Genomic DNA, 19404 nt, shown 5'->3' with positions numbered 1-19404 from the left:
AAACTTTGATTAAATTTATATATCTGAATAATGGATTCCCAAGTAATTAAAAAAAAACACCACACACACACACATACACACACACACACACACCCCTCTCATTCAAGGATTTTCCTCTCTCAACTCTTTAATGCCTGTACAAGTCTCTGACTTCTGGTCCTTTATAAGATCATGCCAAATTTCCACCTTGAATGTTTTTAGTGTAAGAGGGCCCTCAAAAATCATTTAATATGTTTGGGAGTGTGCTTCCAGAAAGGTCAAGTTATTTACTAAGGCCACTTAACTAATTAGTAGCAGAACTGTTTAAATCTCAAGTCTGATCATTTTGAGTCAAACTTCCTCTCTGCTCTCCATGTTAATTAAACTGCTATACATGTATTCTTGGAGATTCTTGGAGCTGTAGTTCCCTGAGGGTAGACTTTTTTTTTTTAGAAGCGGTATACTAGTCTGAAATTCCTTTGCTTCTGGTGATCTCATTATCATCATGGAAAAGAAAAGAATCCCATGTGGAACGGCATTGGAATTATGAACTTTTTCTTCATGAGTCACTTCTCTACAAAGCATGCATGCAGGGAAGGGAAGGGAAGCTCTGAACCAATTATATCATCTGCGTACAGCACCGTGTATGGATTATCCCATGTCGTAAGTCACTGCTTCTTAAATATCCCAATTTGTACCATGCACGTAGGAGAGATCAGTGGTTTACATACCCAGACGTTTGGATGTAATGGGACCTGGGTGGGACATGGTCATCAGTATCTTTTTTAAGTGCCCCAAGCTTTTTCTTCCCATAGGGCAACATTTTAATGATTATACTAGACACTGAAAATAAGAGACCTTCAATTTGATTATTGTCTTAACTATGGTTGGCAGTGTTGTCCCAATCTATTTTATAATTCTTCAAGTCTTGAGAATGCACAGGGTAAAAAAAAAAATCCCTGACAGAGTCTCCTTTCTACTGAAATGTCTTTGTACTAACAGTGGGTGAGATTTGAAAGTCAAGAGATTTTATTTTTCATGACTGATCTTAAATACCAGCCAGGTCTTGAAGCTGCCCAGATGGTCTCTATCATACTTTTGTTTTCTGCAATGCCTTCAATGTTTTCTTTCTAAACAAAAACATTGTATTGTGATTGCCCCTCTCACAAATGAGTAATAGCTGCCCATTTATTGAGAAAGTCCCAGATTTCTTGGTCTGATATTCAAGACCCTTACTAAGAACCAACCTATTCTTCAAGCCAAATCGCAAAGGCCCAACACATACCCGTCTCTTCTGTTGTTATTCCGAGATTATGTGCTACATCTCCACTTGCTGTGGTTTTCCAAGAATTTCCTTCTTTTCACTCCCTTCCTTCTCATGCCATAAAGCCCTAGGCAAATGCTACTATCTCCATCAGCACATCACTAACCTTAATGAAAATGAATAGGTCTTTTACCTTCCCAGTGTTGATTTGCACCACAATTAGCATTTAAAGCGCTGTGGTTTTCCCTATCAGTATTCAAGTACCTGCTCCCCACAGTACATGACAGCAATAGAAAGAAAAAGACAATGTAAAAGAATATTTATTGACCACTTATTTTTTGCCAGCTGCTAAGCCAAGTGCTTCCTATATTTCCCATTTAATTCTGACAACTCTACAAGGGAAGTTCTATCATCAACTCCATTTTACAGATTTAGAAACTAAGGATTAGAGAATTTAAATAGCTCCCTTCATGGTCAAATAAACAAGGAGGCTGTAGCTCTAACTTAGATATGTCTCAGACCAGGGTCCAAACTTTCAGCCACTGCGGTGTCGTACTCAGTATATCGTCAGCTGTGTACCCTCTGCCATCTCCCAATATCCAGGGTAATCCTTAGTCACAGAAACTCCAAAAGGTTTATTAAAGTGCAGGCTGTGAAAGAGATAAAATTTACTCCATTGGCAATATAAACAACCACAACTTTTTCCCACAGACAAATTTATCGTATGTGTCTTGTGCTTCAAAATACAGTCTGAATCGTCGTGGCTGGTGTGGGAATGGCAGATGGGTCGGTTTTCAGTAAAGGTATATAATGGGCACAAGGAAGTCGGGCAGAGCAAGTGCTTGGGAGAGATTATTCCATGACTTTATATAAATTCCTCTGTTCCACAGGACATATTTAGACAGGCATTTAATTAAATAGGTTAAGAAAGCATGTGTATTTGTGAAGGGCAAACACAAGGTCACCCTGTGTTTGGGCAACTCAGTTATCCATGTTTGATGTTATTCCCATGAGTGCAACAAGCTGACCCTAATTGGAATTGCCATAATTTCCTAATTGGCATTCAAAACAGGTTGAGCTTATGTGACACCCACCATCACTCTGAGGGACTGCAGCCTGAAAGAGAAAACTTACTAGATACTGGACAGACCGTGGTCCCTTCTGCGTGTAGTGTTTGAATGATCCATCTGTCATTTATAGTCATGACAGTGAACCATGACTCGTGGCATTGCCAGATGTGCTGATTGCAGATTTGAGGTATAGTTATGACTGAATACTGCCATGAGGAGGAAAGGGGGACGTTAGGGCAAGTTTTGAGAGGAGAAATCTTGTCCAAAATAGCACTGTTTAATCTATATTTGTAGAATCTGTGTGTGATTACAAACAAATCATCTGAAAACAGGCAGACATTTAGTGTTATGGCTTCTTAACACCCTTCAGCTAGATTTCCCTAAAATCACCGAAATAAACCCTCAAGGTTAGTGCTGTCCAACACAGTAGCCACTTGCCACATGTCACTATCGAATATTCAGTATGTCATCAGTTTAAAGAGAGGTATGTCACTTGTGAAATACCAGATTTTAGAGACCTTGTATGAAAAAATAATGTAAATGACCCACTAACAATGTTTTATATTGAGTACAAGTTGAAAATAATATTTTGATTATATAAGGTTAAGTGAAAAATTATTAAAATTAATTTCACATTTTTTTTTACTTTTTTCATGTGGCTACTAAAAAATTTAAATTTTCTTATGTGGTCCGCATTCTATTTCTCTTGGACAGCTACGGTCTAGATCAAACATCTGACTCCAGCATCATATTGCCTGCATTTTAATCCCAGCTTCATCACAATTTAGCTGTATGTCCTTGGGAAAATTACTGGCCTTCTCTGTGCCCCATGTTTCCCCAGGAAATGGCAAGAATAATGACACTGCCTCGTAGGGTTTCTGAGAGGATGGAATAAGGTCATGCCCATGAAGTGCCCCACCCTGTTTGGCTCATGGTGAAATAAAGGTTAGGGATTTTTTAAGCTTTTGGGAATAGCTTAGATCAGGAGCACTGATTGTCTCCTCGCCAGGAACCCTTCAGTGGTCTGCCTTTGCCCACAGGACTCCAAGCACCTCAGCGTGGCTAAGAGGAAGAACCTACGGTCCAGCCCCAGCCCAGCTTCCCAGCCTCCTGGTCTACTATACCCACCTGAAATTCTCCTTCTGCATCCCACAGTAGCTTCTTCAAAATCCCACTTTCTCAGCTGCCTCTGCAGTTTGACGCAGTTCTTCCTCACAGATCTGTGCTCCTTCCTCTTTCTCTGCCTACAAAATTCCTCCAGCACCCGTGTAGGGGCTACCTCCTCGGTAAAGTGCCCCCTAATTCTCCCCCTCACTCTGCAATCTTGAAGGGTAACACACTGTACAAATGTAGCTCATATGTATGTCTAGTATTGTAAACGTCATACTGCACTGTAGATAGGGGTTTCCTAGTCAGCTTCCCTCTCTCGATTTTGATGTTCTTGAGGGTAATGACCACATCGTTATTTTGGTGTGCACCAGCACCTAGCGCAAGTCTTGGCTCACAATAGATTCGCAGTAGAGGATTGCTGAACTCTTGATACAACCTTGAGCTGATCTATTGCCGGAGGGGGTGATTTTCTGCCAATAGGATTTGTAGATTTCTGTAATTCCCTCTGTCTCTCAAACATATTTCATTTTGCTCTCTGCACTTACTGGCTGTCATGTGTCTCCATGACTAACCCTGACCAATGCAGCTCGAGTAGAAGTGTTATGTCATATCCAGGCCCAGGAAATGAAAAGCAGGTTACCTTTCCCATCCTTTCACACCCTTAGGTCCGCACAGCTAGAAGCAAAGGACTCCAAGATGCCAGAGTTGCAAAATAAAGGTCGCTAGTCCCTGAGTCAGCATTTGGAAGAAAGGCAGGCAAGAGAAGTGCCCAGCCTGTACGAATCTGTGCTGTGCATGGGGTATTTGCCTTTACTGTGTCAGCCCACTGAAATCTGGAGGCTTCTTACTACAGCAGAGCTTTGCCTATGCTAACTAATAAACCCTTTTTGGTAAATAAAATTAGAAATTTTCATCCCCATGATATTCTCTTAATTGCAAGTGCTCCTGGGCGGAGGAGTAACACATGAAACTCATCCACCCTAATAATCACAGACTTTCCTCCTTCCCAGGGAAATCCAAGAAACTGAAGATGTTCTGGAATTTTAGGGGGCTAAAAAGGGGGCTTCTGGAGGGAGAGGGCTGGGCACAGGACATGGGAAGTAGTAGCTTGGGGTTTCAGGACTCCAGAGACAGTCACCTACTTCAACAGTTAAAAATGATACCAAAGGGAAATAAATTTTAAGCTAAAGGAATTATTTTGTACCACCCAGCTCACTCAGATATATGGTGCTGCTTCCTTCTATTTTGTTTTATGCTACATACAGCTGGGCAGTTGTATAAATAGAAATGACTGGAGCCTTTACGTCTAATAGCAGAACTCAGTTTTATTTCTTTTTTGGCCTCTTCATAAAGCTAAAGGATAAGGTCTTTTTTAGAAAGCTTTTATTTTGGATCTGTTAGGCTGTTCTACTCTAAAATGTCATCAATATTCTTTAAGGTATCAAAACTAATTTTAGCAAAAAGCCCCAGGAGTTGACTGTTGCTGGTCTGATAATGGATATCAATTTTTTAAACTGAAAACAACGAAGAGCTCCTAAAAAAAAACCCAAACCAAGCAAACTTTCCTCTTCAAACAATGGATTCTATGCTTTTATCACTCCCCACAGTTGTACCTCTTCTTATAAGCTACAAGAGCTATAGCTCACCCATGGCAATCATACAATCCCTTTCGTCTAGGACTTCTCACACTTCACAATTCATTTTACCTTCTGGCCAGAGGAGAGGATAAGAGCAAACCAGGATTCAAATTTGACTCCAACAAACCATACTGACATGTCTGTATATACGTATGCATTTACCAGCTGTCTTCATTTTCTACATCTTTGCATTCTGTATAAACTCTTTCCCAACATGGCCGTGTTGTAAAGAATTCGGCCTAGCCCAAAGAGATGGTCAGGCTTTTGACCTGTTTCTGGGAGGTGATCTCTGGGTTCTTATAATGTTATGCCTGATAGGAGTGTCTTTCTCTTCCTGGGCTCCTTCAGTCATACTGGCTAGTCTAACCAAGTGATCCGGGGTGGGGTCTGGCTATATAGTTTTAAGGTGGGGGCAGAAAGACCAATGTATGACTTAAGGTATGGGCTTTGGGTCATGTGGTATCAGTTGTCCTGGGGACTGAGACCAGCCATGTGGGCAATGAGCTGATCAATCATGCTTATGTAAAGGGGCCCCAATAAAAACTCCGACCAGTGAAGCTTGAGTTAGCATCCCTGGTTGGCAATATTCTATGTGTATTGTCACATAGTGATACCTGGAAAGTAACATACCCGATTCCACAGGGAGAGGACAATGGAAGTTTTCTGTTTGGAACCTTCCTGGATGCTGCCCTAGGCACTTCCTCCCTTGACTGCTTTTGATCTGTTTTCTTTCCCTATAAGAAACCATAACCATGAGTACAATAGCCTTCATTGAGTTTTGTGAGTTCTAATGAATTATTGAAACTGAGGGTGCTTTGGAAACACCCCCAAACTTGCAGCTGGTGTCAGAAGTGAAAACAGTCTTGTGCCCTCCAACTTCGTATTTCAGCCTAAAGTCTTTATAACGATATCATGTAATTGGCAAAGAATTTGGGGGCAGAAAAATCAGGTTTAAGGGCAGGTTCCATGACTTACCAGCTGTGTGAACTTGGGCAATTTATTCTCTTTTTACCTCAGTGTCCTCATCTCCGAAGTGGAAATAATACCGTCTATATGCAAGAAAACTATTGTAAAAATTAGATAAGATAATGTATATGGAATGTTGACAAATTGTAAAGCTTTATATATGTGTTAATTACACTAATTCCCTGCTGCCTTTGAAATTATTCCAGCTGAAATCATGCTTTCTGGATTCTTAATTTGCTACTATATGGAAATTATTTTTTTTTCCTAAACACAAACTGTTTTCAAATTATGAATGTTACTGACGATATCTGTAATCTCATATCTTATTTCAACTTATAATGCACTTAGAATGACAGAATTATAATCATTTTGCTGCAACGATAGGGCATAAAACCCATTATGATGAAACAAATAATCCAGTAAAATCCAGGTATTCAGTTTACAGGCATTACAGGGAAATCACACAGCTGTCATTTACAGTACCTTAGACTTATGTAGTTATCTCCAGATTTAAAATATTTACAGACAATAGGGAGGGGCGGAAGATGGCGGCGTGAGTAGAGCAGCGGAAATCTCCTCCCAAAACAACATATATCTATGAAAATATAACAAAGACAACCCTTCCTAGAATAAAGACCAGAGGACACAGGACAATATCCAGACCACATCCGCACCTGAGAGAACCCAGCGCCTCGCGAAGGGGGTAAGATACAAGCCCCGGCCCCGCGGGAGCCGAGCGCCCCTCCCCCCAGCTCCCGGCGGGAGAAGAGCAGGCAGAGCGGGAGGGAGACGGAGCCCAGGACTGCCGAACACCCAGCCCCAGCCATCCGGGCCAGACTGCAGGGCCCTCGATACTGGGAAAACAGGGCAGCAAGAACAGTGAGCAGGCACTGGAGGCTGGGCGACAGAGGACATAAGAAAAGCACGCGACCATTTTTTTTTTTTTTTTTTTTTTTTGCTTTTTTGCTGCTTTGTTTTGGCGAGCGCTTTTTGGAAGTCTTAAAGGGACAGGGACCCCAATACTAGGGAAACAGGGCAGAAAGACCGGTGAGCAGAGGCCTGAGGCTGGCACCGGAGAATAAAGAAAAACGAACGACCACCTTTTTTTTTTAATTAAAAATTTTTTTTTTTTAATTAAAAAAATTTTTTTTCTTGTTTTTTTTTGTGGTCGTTGTTTTGTTTTGGCGGGTGCTTTTTGGAAGTCTTAAAGGGGCAGGGCGGGTCACTTAATCCAGAGGTAGGGAATCCGGGATCTCTGGGCACCCTAACCCCTGGGCTGCAGGGAGCAGGGAGGCCCCTTACGGAGATAAATAGCCTCCCAGCAGCTCCTGCTCCAACGCGACTCCACCATTTTGGAGCAGCTGCCCAAGCCAGGCCACGCCCACAGCATCAGCGGAGATTAACTCCATAGCAGCCGGGCAGGAAGCAGAAACCCTGTGTGCGCGCAGCTGCGCAGCACAAGCCACTAGAGGTCGCTGTTCTCCCAGGAGAGGAGGGCCACAAACCAACAAGAAAGGAAGTCCTGCCAGCCGTCACTCGTCCCAGTTCTGCAGACTATTCCTATCACCATGAAAAGGCAAAGCTACAGGCAGACAAAGATCGCAGAGACAACACCAGAGAAGGAGACAGACCTAACCAGTCTTCCTGAAAAAGAATTCAAAATAAGAATCATAAACATGCTGACAGAGATGCAGAGAAATACGCAAGAGAAATGGGATGAAGTCCGGAGGGAGATCACAGATGCCAGAAAGGAGATCGCAGAAATGAAACAAACTCTGGAAGGGTTTATAAGCAGAATGGATAGAATGCAAGAGGCCATTGATGGAATTGAAATCAGAGAACAGGAACGCATAGAAGCTGACATAGAGAGAGACAAAAGGATCTCCAGGAATGAAACAATATTAAGAGAACTGTGTGACCAATCCAAAAGGAACAATATCCGTATTATAGGGGTCCCAGAAGAAGAAGAGAGAGGAAAAGAGATGGAAAGTATCTTAGAAGAAATAATTGCTGAAAACTTCCCCACACTGGGGGAGGAAGTAATCAAACAGACCACGGAAATACACAGAACCCCCAACAGAAAGGATCCAAGAAGGGCAACACCAAGACACATAATAATTAAAATGGCAAAGATCAAGGACAAGGAAAGAGTGTTAAAGGCAGCTAGAGAGAAAAAGGTCACCTATAAAGGGAAACCCATCAGGCTAACGTCAGATTTCTCAACAGAAACCCTACAGGCCAGAAGAGAATGGCATGATATATTTAATACAATGAAACAGAAGGGCCTTGAACCAAGGATACTGTATCCAGCACGACTATCATTCAAATATGACGGTGGGATTAAACAATTCCCAGACAAACAAAAGCTGAGGGAATTTGCTTTCCACAAACCACCTCTACAGAACATCTTATATGGACTGCTCTAGATGGGAGCACTCCTAGAAGGAGCACAGCACAAAACACCCAACATATGAAGAATCGAGGAGGAGGAACAAGAAGGGAGAGAAGAAAAGAATCTCCAGACAGTGTATATAACAGCTCAATAAGCGAGCTAAGTTAGGCAGTAAGATACTAAAGAGGCTAACCTTGAACCTTTGGTAACCACGAATTTAAAGCCTGCAATGGCAATAAGTACATATCTTTCAATAGTCACCCTAAATGTTAATGGGTTGAATGCACCAATCAAAAGACACAGAGTAACAGAATGGATAAAAAAGCAAGACCCATCTATATGCTGCTTACAAGAAACTCACCTCAAACCCAAAGACATGTACAGACTAAAAGTCAAGGGATGGAAAAACATATTTCAAGCAAACAACAGTGAGAAGAAAGCAGGGGTTGCAGTACTAATATCAGACAAAATAGACTTCAAAACAAAGAAAGTAACAAGAGATAAAGAAGGACACTACATAATGATGAAGGGCTCAGTCAAACAAGAGGATATAACCATTCTAAATATATATGCACCCAACACAGGAGCACCAGCATATGTGAAACAAATACTAACAGAACTAAAGGGGGATATAGACTGCAATGCATTCATTCTAGGAGACTTCAACACACCACTCACCCCAAAGGATAGATCCACTGGGCAGAAAATAAGTAAGGACACGGAAGCACTGAACAACACAGTAGAGCACATGGACCTAATAGACATCTATAGAACTCTACATCCAAAAGCAGCGGGATATACATTCTTCTCAAGTGCACATGGAACATTCTCCAGAATAGACCACATACTAGGCCACAAAAAGAGCCTCAGAAAATTCCAAAAGATTGAAATCCTACCAACCAACTTTTCAGACCACAAAGGCATAAAACTAGAAATAAACTGTACAAAGAAAGCAAAGAGGCTCACAAACACATGGAGGCTTAACAACACGCTCCTAAATAATCAATGGATCAATGACCAAATCAAAATGGAGATCCAGCAATATATGGAAACAAATGACAACAACAACACTAAGCCCCAACTTCTGTGGGACACAGCAAAAGCAGTCTTAAGAGGAAAGTATATAGCAATCCAAGCATATTTAAAAAAGGAAGAGCAATCCCAAATGAATGGTCTAATGTCACAATTATCGAAATTGGAAAAAGAAGAACAGATGAGGCCTAAGGTCAGCAGAAGGAGGGACATAATAAAGATCAGAGAAGAAATAAATAAAATTGAGAAGAATAAAACAATAGCAAAAATCAATGAAACCAAGAGCTGGTTCTTCGAGAAAATAAACAAAATAGATAAGCCTCTAGCCAGACTTATTAAGAAGAAAAGAGAGTCAACACAAATCAACAGTATCAGAAACGAGAAAGGAAAAATCACGACGGACCCCACGGAAATGCAAAGAATTATTGGAGAATACTATGAAAACCTATATGCTAACAAGCTGGGAAACCTAGGAGAAATGGACAACTTCCTAGAAAAATATAACCTTCCAAGATTGACCCAGGAAGAAACAGAAAATCTAAACAGACCAATTACCAGCAACGAAATTGAAGAGGTAATCAAAAAACTACCAAAGAACAAAACCCCCGGGCCAGATGGATTTACCTCGGAATTTTATCAGACATACAGGGAAGACATAATACCCATTCTCTTTAAAGTTTTCCAAAAAATAGAGGAGGAGGGGATACTCCCAAACTCATTCTATGAAGCTAACATCACCCTAATACGAAAACCAGGCAAAGACCCCACCAAAAAAGAAAACTACAGACCAATATCCCTGATGAATGTAGATGCAAAAATACTCAACAAAATATTAGCAAACCGAATTCAAAAATACATCAAAAGGATCATACACTATGACCAAGTGGGATTCATTCCAGGGATGCAAGGATGGTACAACATTCGAAAGTCCATCAACATCATCCACCACATCAACAAAAAGAAAGACAAAAACCACATGATCATCTCCATAGATGCTGAAAAAGCATTTGACAAAGTTCAACATCCATTCATGTTAAAAACTCTCAGCAAAATGGGAATAGAGGGCAAGTACCTCAACATAATAAAGGCCATCTATGATAAACCCACAGCCAACATTATATTGAACAGCGAGAAGCTGAAAGCATTTCCTCTGAGATCGGGAACTAGACAGGGATGCCCACTCTCTCCACTGTTATTTAACATAGTACTGGAGGTCCTAGCCACGGCAATCAGACAAAATAAAGAAATACAAGGAATCCAGATTGGTAAAGAAGAAGTTAAACTGTCACTATTTGCAGATGACATGATACTGTACATAAAAAACCCTAAAGACTCCACCCCAAAACTACTAGAACTGATATCGGAATACAGCAAAGTTGCAGGATACAAAATCAACACACAGAAATCTGTGGCTTTCCTATATACTAACAATGAACCAACAGAAAGAGAAATCAGGAAAACGACTCCATTCACAATTGCATCAAAAAAAATAAAATACCTAGGAATAAACCTAACCAAAGAAGTGAAAGACTTATACTCTGAAAACTACAAGTCACTCTTAAGAGAAATTAAAGGGGACACTAACAGATGGAAACTCATCCCATGCTCGTGGCTAGGAAGAATTAATATCGTCAAAATGGCCATCCTGCCCAAAGCAATATACAGATTTGATGCAATCCCTATGAAACTACCAGCAACATTCTTCAATGAACTGGAACAAATAATTCAAAAATTCATATGGAAACACCAAAGACCCCGAATAGCCAAAGCAATCCTGAGAAAGAAGAATAAAGTAGGGGGGATCTCACTCCCCAACTTCAAGCTCTACTATAAAGCCATAGTAATCAAGACAATTTGGTACTGGCACAAGAGCAGAGCCACAGACCAATGGAACAGACTAGAGAATCCAGACATTAACCCAGACATATATGGTCAATTAATATTTGATAAAGGAGCCATGGACATACAATGGCGAAATGACAGTCTCTTCAACAGGTGGTGCTGGCAAAACTGGACAGCTACATGTAGGAGAATGAAACTGGACCATTGTCTAACCCCATATACAAAAGTAAACTCAAAATGGATCAAAGACCTGAATGTAAGCCATGAAACCATTAAACTCTTGGAAGAAAACATAGGCGAAAACCTCTTAGACATAAACATGAGTGACCTCTTCTTGAACATATCTCCCCGGGCAAGGAAAACAACAGCAAAAATGAGTAAGTGGGACTATATTAAGCTGAAAAGCTTCTGTACAGCAAAAGACACCATCAATAGAACAAGAAGGATCCCTACAGTATGGGAGAATATATTTGAAAATGACACATCCGATAAAGGCTTGACGTCCAGAATATATAAGGAGCTCTCACGCCTCAACAAACAAAAAACAAATAACCCAATTAAAAAATGGGCAGAGGAACTGAACAGACAGTTCTCCAAAAAAGAAATACAGATGGCCAACAGACATATGAAAAGATGCTCCACATCGCTAATTATCAGAGAAATGCAAATTAAAACTACAATGAGGTATCACCTCACACCAGTAAGGATGGCTGCCATCCAAAAGACAAACAACAACAAATGTTGGCGAGGCTGTGGAGAAAGGGGAACCCTCCTACACTGCTGGTGGGAATGTAAGTTAGTTCAACCATTGTGGAAAGCAGTATGGAGGTACATCAAAATGCTCAAAACAGACTTACCATTTGACCCAGGAATTCCACTCCTAGGAATTTACCCTAAGAATGCAGCAATCAAGTTTGAGAAAGGCAGATGCACCCCTATGTTTATTGCAGCACTATTTACAATAGCCAAGAATTGGAAGCAACCTAAATGTCCATCAATAGATGAATGGATAAAGAAGATGTGGTACATATACACAATGGAATACTACTCAGCTATAAGAAAAGGGCAAATCCAATCATTTGCAGCAACATGGATGGAGCTGGAGGGTATTATGCTCAGTGAAACAAGCCAAGCGGAGAAAGAGAAATACCAAATGATTTCACTTATCTGTGGAATATAAGAACAAAGGAAAAACTGAAGGAACAAAACAGCAGCAGAATCACAGAACTCAAGAATGGACTAACAGGTACCAAAGGGAAAGGGACTGGGGAGGATGGGTGGGTAGGGAGGGATAAGGGGGGGAGAAGTAAGGGGGTATTAAGATTAACATGCATGGGGGGGTAGGAGAAAAGGGAGGGCTGTACAACACAGAGAAGGCAAGTAGTGATTCTACAACATTTTGCTATGCTGATGGACAGTGACTGTAAAGGGGTTTATAGGGGAGACCTGGTATAGGGGAGAGCCTAGTAAACATAATATTCGTCATGTAAGTGTAGATTAGTGATAGCAAAAAAAAAAAAAAAAAAAAAAAAGGGCATTTCCTGTGTGGTAACTCCAACGAGTTCTACACAAGGGTATATAGGGCATATAAAAGTGTAGACAAAGGGTCTGTTTGTGTTTATACAGAGGATCAAAGCCTAATTGGGCTACCCCGAAAATGAACTAAGATACGATATGAAAAATAACTTCCAACATCTGCACTCTCTGGAAGACTCATGCCAGAAAATGATCATCAAAAAACCCCAACAAAGATCCACGCACTGCTACAGCTGTAGATGCACTCATCCCACCAGTTCCTGGACTTGCCATGGGAATGAGGAAGGAGATATCTAAGCTGGCCTGTGCATACAGTAAAACAACAAAATTGGACTGGATCTATATACTGTTGGAACTCAACCAAGAATTTGGAGAAGTGCAAATTGTAGCGCTCCAAAGTCTTATAACTACAAACTATTTACTGTTAAAAGAACATATGGCATGTGAACAGTCCCCAGGAATGGGTTGTTCTAATTTATCTGAATTCTCTCAGACTGTTCAAGTTCAGTTGGACAATATCCACCATATCATAGATAAGTTTTCACAAATGCCTAAGGTGCCTAACTGGTTTTCTTGGTTTCACTGCAGATGGCTGGTAATTACAGATATGCTTTGGTTATGTAACTATACTCCTATTATGTTAATGTGTGTGCGTAATTTAATTAGTAGTTTAAAACCTATACATGCTGAAGTTACTCTACAAGAAGATATGTCAAAGAAATAATCAATCTTCCCATGTTTTCTGCCGCCTGCTACTTCTATAGCTTTTCTTCTTCCTTCCTAATTACAACCCTTAAATAGAATTCGTGCCTCATATCAAATTTACCGAGTATCATAATTCTTCCAAGTGGTAAAGACACCTCAAGACAAATGCTGGGTATAGAAGCCACAGGGCATAAATATGCAAAGAAGTAAAAAGCTAACTTTTTCAAACAATAAGGCTTCTCTCTCACTTACCAACTTCACATTTCCCTGTATGGCCCCGGAAGATGACTGGTTAGCCAGAGACGGGTAAGATTCCTCAAGGGAGGAACAACCTAAGACAGGCACAGTCGCAGGGGGGCCATCAGGTGAGAAATTGGGGATCAACAGAGGTGAGGCTTAGAACCTCACCCCCCCGTTCTGAGAGAAATCTTCTGCATACGTGGATGTTTTATTGCCCTGGTCTAGCTTGGATTAACACATAGTCTACAGGCACACACCTGATCATCTACATGTGCTCTCTTTCAACACTAAACTATGTTTTCTACCTTTATCTTGTATCTACCTACCACTTCAGCATTTTATTAAAAATAATAATAATAAAGAGAGAAATGTGGTATCCACATATAAATCAAGTATAAAAACCAAATGAGTATTCATATTTGAACTGACTGTTTAGAGTTCATAATGCATGAGCAAAACCGAAAGTTTCTGTGATGACTGCCCTTGTACTGTTCACTATGTAACTTATTCATTATGTAAGAATTTGTTCTACATGTAAAAACTTGTTTGTTATGCCTCAGAAGATTGGAGACTGACAAAAATTAGGCTTGGGGTGGAATAATGATTGTGCATTGAGCATTGACTCCCCTATACAGAATTTTATTGTCGTTAACAACCATTTGATCAATAAATATGAGAGATGCCCTCACAAAAAAAAAAAAAAAAAAAAAAAAAAAGAAGGACAGACTTCCAATGGTAAAATAAATTAGTAACCGGGATGTAAGGTATAGCATAAGGAATATAGTCAAGATATTGTAACAGCCTGGTAGGGTGATAGCTGGAACCTAGAATTATGTATATAAATGTTCTACCACTGTGTTGTACACTTGAAACTCATGTAATGTAATACTGTGTGTCAACTACCCTTCAATAAAAAATAATTATTAAAAAAAAAAATATTTACAGACATACATTTTCACTTCTCCTTATAATTTTCTGAAATTGACAGAATTTGTATTATTACCTCATTCTGTAGCAACTTGAAACTGAAAAGATCTATATGGGGCAAGCTTTCATTTGTTCATTCATTAAACAAATAGTTATTGGGCAATAATTATCTATTATGTACTGCACTATTCTAGGTGCACTATTCCACGCTGATAGACAAAATTCTTGTACTCATGAAGCTTACATTTTAGGGATTCTGGTTTCATGAAGTCTACCATGTAGCTAAATATCATAGAAGTGTATAGCTACTATAGAGTGGATCTCTTATGTGCTCATCAGACTTGTAACTTAACTTACACAGTGAAAGAATATATTTTAGGGTGACTTCTGACAAGAAGCAAATGAGTAAAAACATGAATAGATATCTTCATAAATCCCATCAGACTGTAAATGAAGAAGAAGATTAGTTTTTGAACCTAAGCTAAATAGCTATTTAATCATTTAGAGTCCCAAATATATACAACCTTCCGGGGTTAGAAAGTTAGTCAGAAAGAGAAAAAGCAGAAATCAATATGGAGTCATTGCTTATTTGGAACTAAGTTTAGGAACTTGGAAATTTGAGATAATAAACCATTCACTCATTCATTACATGGAATCGTGTGAGGCTTTATGGGATATAAAGTTAATTAGGAAAATGATGGACTCTGACATTAATAATGTTATAGTCTAGCCAAACATGTGTTTTTCCCAAATTATACATTCTTTATCTCTCTCTGAAAGAAATTTGGTAACTCCTACCGAAGTCAGATATAGCAATATAATTCAAGTATTCATTCACCCATTCAGCACTTATTTCTGGAACATTTATTACATGCCAAGAGTGGTGTTGGGTACTAGGAATGCAACTGTGTGAATCAGGAGTGCCAAGACTGAACATGCCCTCCCAGGGAAGGGGAGTGCAGGAGGGAAGCCGGCGAATGGGTTGGAGGTTGAGAAGAGATGGGCGCGGGCAGAGATCAGTTAAGCGTGAGGGCGCAGAAGCACTGGTGCGCTCCAGACAGCTCAGAGCAGCTGCGCAGCGCGGGCAAGGTGGGAGCGTGAGGCACAGCAGATAGGCAGGCTGCAGCCGGGTCAGGGAAGCCTTCAGCACTGAGTGGAGGCACCTGGCCTTTGTTATAAAGGATCTAGGAAGCATCAAAGGGTTTTAAAGAGCAGTGATAAGACCGTATTTGTGCTTAAGTAACTGGAAAATGGAGAATGTACTGGAGAGAAGCAGTACAACTTCAGGGAGGGGACAGGAAGCCGTGACAGTGCTCTGGGTCGCAAAAAAAACATTTCCATGATGGTTGTCGGGGTCCGGGGGTTGCCGTGGAGGTTTTGGGGCAATGCAAAGAACAAAGAAGGCGGTGGGAGTCGTCATGGAGGGTGCTCAAAAGAAGCCACTTGGTTCTGCATAAAGCTGTCCTTTTTATACTGCTATCGTGCTGATTCATGGTTGCCTAAGTATTGAAGACATGTGTGTGGCCTTCATGGCCAAGCATCCAGCCTTCAAGGCCCTTATCTGGCTCCTTACTCATGGGTACAAAACGCTGTGTTTTCAGGTTTCTCAAGGCCAGACATATTTGGGGTGAGGCAGCAGACAGCTGTCCTCATAGAACAGTAGGGAAACTTGCGGTGGGGGGGTTGCCTACAGTGGTATATATGGAAAGAAGATAAATTTGAGAGATATTTAAGTGGAGAAGTACACAGGACGCAGAAATCTGTTGAACATGGAGTGTGGCTAGTTCATGGGTGAGTGGTAGCTCACTTCCAGAGATTAGAAATCCTGGAGGAGAAATATGTCTGTGTGTGTGTGTGTGTGTGTGTGTGTGTGTGTGTGTGTGTGTGTGTGTCAGTCAGAATTTGATGACTCAGTTTTGCATTTATGTTTGAGCCATCCATGGAGAGACGACATGACTAATGGGAGTATGCTAATTTGCGGCTTACATGAGAGGCTTAAAAAAACTTCAAACTGCCAAAGAAAAGAATTTATCATAACCATTAAACTAAAGTGCTCCATATGCCCTCATCACTTGAATTATTTGTCCCTCACCCTCTTCTATTCTGATAATTGATACAAATAATTAACTCAAATTCGTGGGCAGTAGGTGTATTCTCTTGAATGCAAATTTATTATTTGTCTTTTGTGAGTGTCAATGTGGGCTCAATGCCATTCATAGGCTCAGCCATCCCAAATTCAGTGTAATCATTGCCTACCTTTTGAGGTTCAGTTTGTCACAGCATACCTGAAAGGGACCCTTTTAAGGGCCATCATTTCTAAACAGTTAAAAAATATATCCTCAACAAGATATTCCAGATTCATTTTGAGTCCCCTTATCCAAAAGAGACAAACGTCTGGGTACCAGACTCAATACATTGTATCACTTCACAAAAGAACTCAAAGCAGAGCAGCGTGGCATAGGAGCGTCAAGCCACTGACATAAGGCAGAAAAACAACTTTTTCTCCGAAGCCCAAGTATTCAGGTGTCTTTTTTACCTTTCTCTACTAAGAGAATTTATTAATCCACTTTATTCCTTCTAGTAACTTCTGGTGTACCATGCCATATTTTGTCACTGAAAACAATGCTATCTTGATTTGTACTGGTGCTCCAATTTCAGACGTCTTTATTTTCTCTTCTTTCTCTTTTGTTCCAGCATCATGGAATGGCTCTGAAATGTGAAAGTCTAGATCAGGGGTCAGGAAACTACAGCCCATCAATCAAATCTGGCCCATTGCCTCATTTTTAAAATAAAATTACTCTGGAATGCTGCCATGTCCATTTGTTTACCTGTTATCTATGGCTGCTTTTTCACTCTAAGGGCAGAGTTGAATAGTTGTGATAGAGACTACCTGGCCCATAAAACTTAAATGTTTACTATCTGGCCCTTTACAGAAGAAGTTTGCCATCCCTTAGTCTGAATGATTTCCCTTGTCTGTACCTGTCAATCACCAACTGCCTAAAAATAAAAAGAAATCCTAACATCCTTCCAAGGAAACAGCAAAAAATACACACAAAGAGCACAGGCTACCCAGTAATTCACAGATTCCCATAAACTCGCCAGTAATAACAAGGAATGGATCAATACAGATAATTATAAGCCTTTAAGGTTTTTCCCAAAGCTCTTTAACTTTTTATTGTTATGGGTCATAGTGTCATGATTTATTATTTATCATGGGGACCTTAATATTGAGCTGCAAATTTTTAAAGGTGCTTGTGTTTATATAGATTTAGTAGACTGATTCTATTAAGAGTCCCAGTTTTCCACCCACACTCCCCATTTTGTGTCCACGCCCTTTACCACAGGACTTTGCATTTTCTCTCACTAAGGAAGCAGAATACCTTTGCCATCTTTTAAAAATCTGAGTTGGTCTTGTGACATGTTGTGGCCAGCAGAATGTAGTGAAGGGGATAGTGTGTCAGTTCTGAACCTAGTTCTCAAGAAGCCTTGTAGGTTTTTGCCCTTCCCCTTGCATCTCTGCCCATGTCATAAAAACACACCCAGGATGGTGAAAGATACATGTAATGGATCTGATTCACCCAATTTACCCAAGCCACAGCCAGCCAAGATCAGCCAACAGTGAGCGATATCTGCACATGTGAGTGAGCCTAGCCAAGAAGGGCTGAGCCTCTGTTACCAAGCACTCCAGATGTGTAAACAATAAACATGTAATGTTTTATGCTACTGAGGTTTTTTGTTTATCATGCAGCATTGTCATGTCGATAGATAAGTGGTACAAAATATGTTTAAATTACTTATCTCAGTGGTGTATCAGTCCATCTTTTCAAAAACCAGTTAACAGTGTTAGAAAATCTAACCAGACTGATAATGAGAAATTTGAGATACCTGTAAAACTTAATCCCAAGAGTTCAGGTGGAATATAATTTCTATGAAGCCTCTAAATTTTACTAGAGCCAACTCAGAAAACACTAACACTTTTGGACTGTGGCACATTTCATTTGTAATTCTGTAATCACATTACAATTTAAATAGGCCCAAATCCCTGTACAATCAATTCCCCCAACATTTCTGGACCTACCCCAGAAGTTTTAATCCACACATAAAAGAAATATGAGACTTTAGGAAATTGTAGCTATAAAATATTTTGATGCAATTATCCAACATTTTTACAGGGACTTTAGCCCCTCCAATGTTTAATTCTGTGTACAACTAGTATGGACAAGGAATAATCAGTCACTTTCCTCTAGAGAACTTGGTGAATAGAGCAATAATAAGGTCTTCAAATGTGAGATATAGCTATGCCCACATTGAAACATGCCTAGTGCTTGCTGGGATTCCCACTTGGATGTAGAAGAGGCCGAGAGCAATTTATTTTTAATAGTTTGGTAGCCTATGTGGTTCAGACTTTATGAGCTCAAATAATTTAACTGATTTGGATGCTACTTGCTTGAGCTCTGATGAGGGAGTCTCATCCTACATGTTTAATTAGCATCTGGATTCAAATAGGGGCAATTCCAATACCTGAGAGGCACGTGGTTTCACTTACATATATCCTGTGGTAATATTTCCTCTAACAGTCGCTGCTCTGTTGGATGGAGGTGGGGTGTCCCTATCTTCAGTTCATCTTGCGGAAGGGCTTAATCCTTTTTCCCTTTGGGGGATCCAGTATTCTCAAAAATTTCCTATTTGAGCTGTGTTTCTTCC

This window comes from Manis pentadactyla, chromosome X (genome assembly GCF_030020395.1).
Source record: "Manis pentadactyla isolate mManPen7 chromosome X, mManPen7.hap1, whole genome shotgun sequence".
Lineage (NCBI taxonomy): Eukaryota > Metazoa > Chordata > Mammalia > Pholidota > Manidae > Manis > Manis pentadactyla.
Note: the sequence above shows the minus strand (reverse complement) of the source record.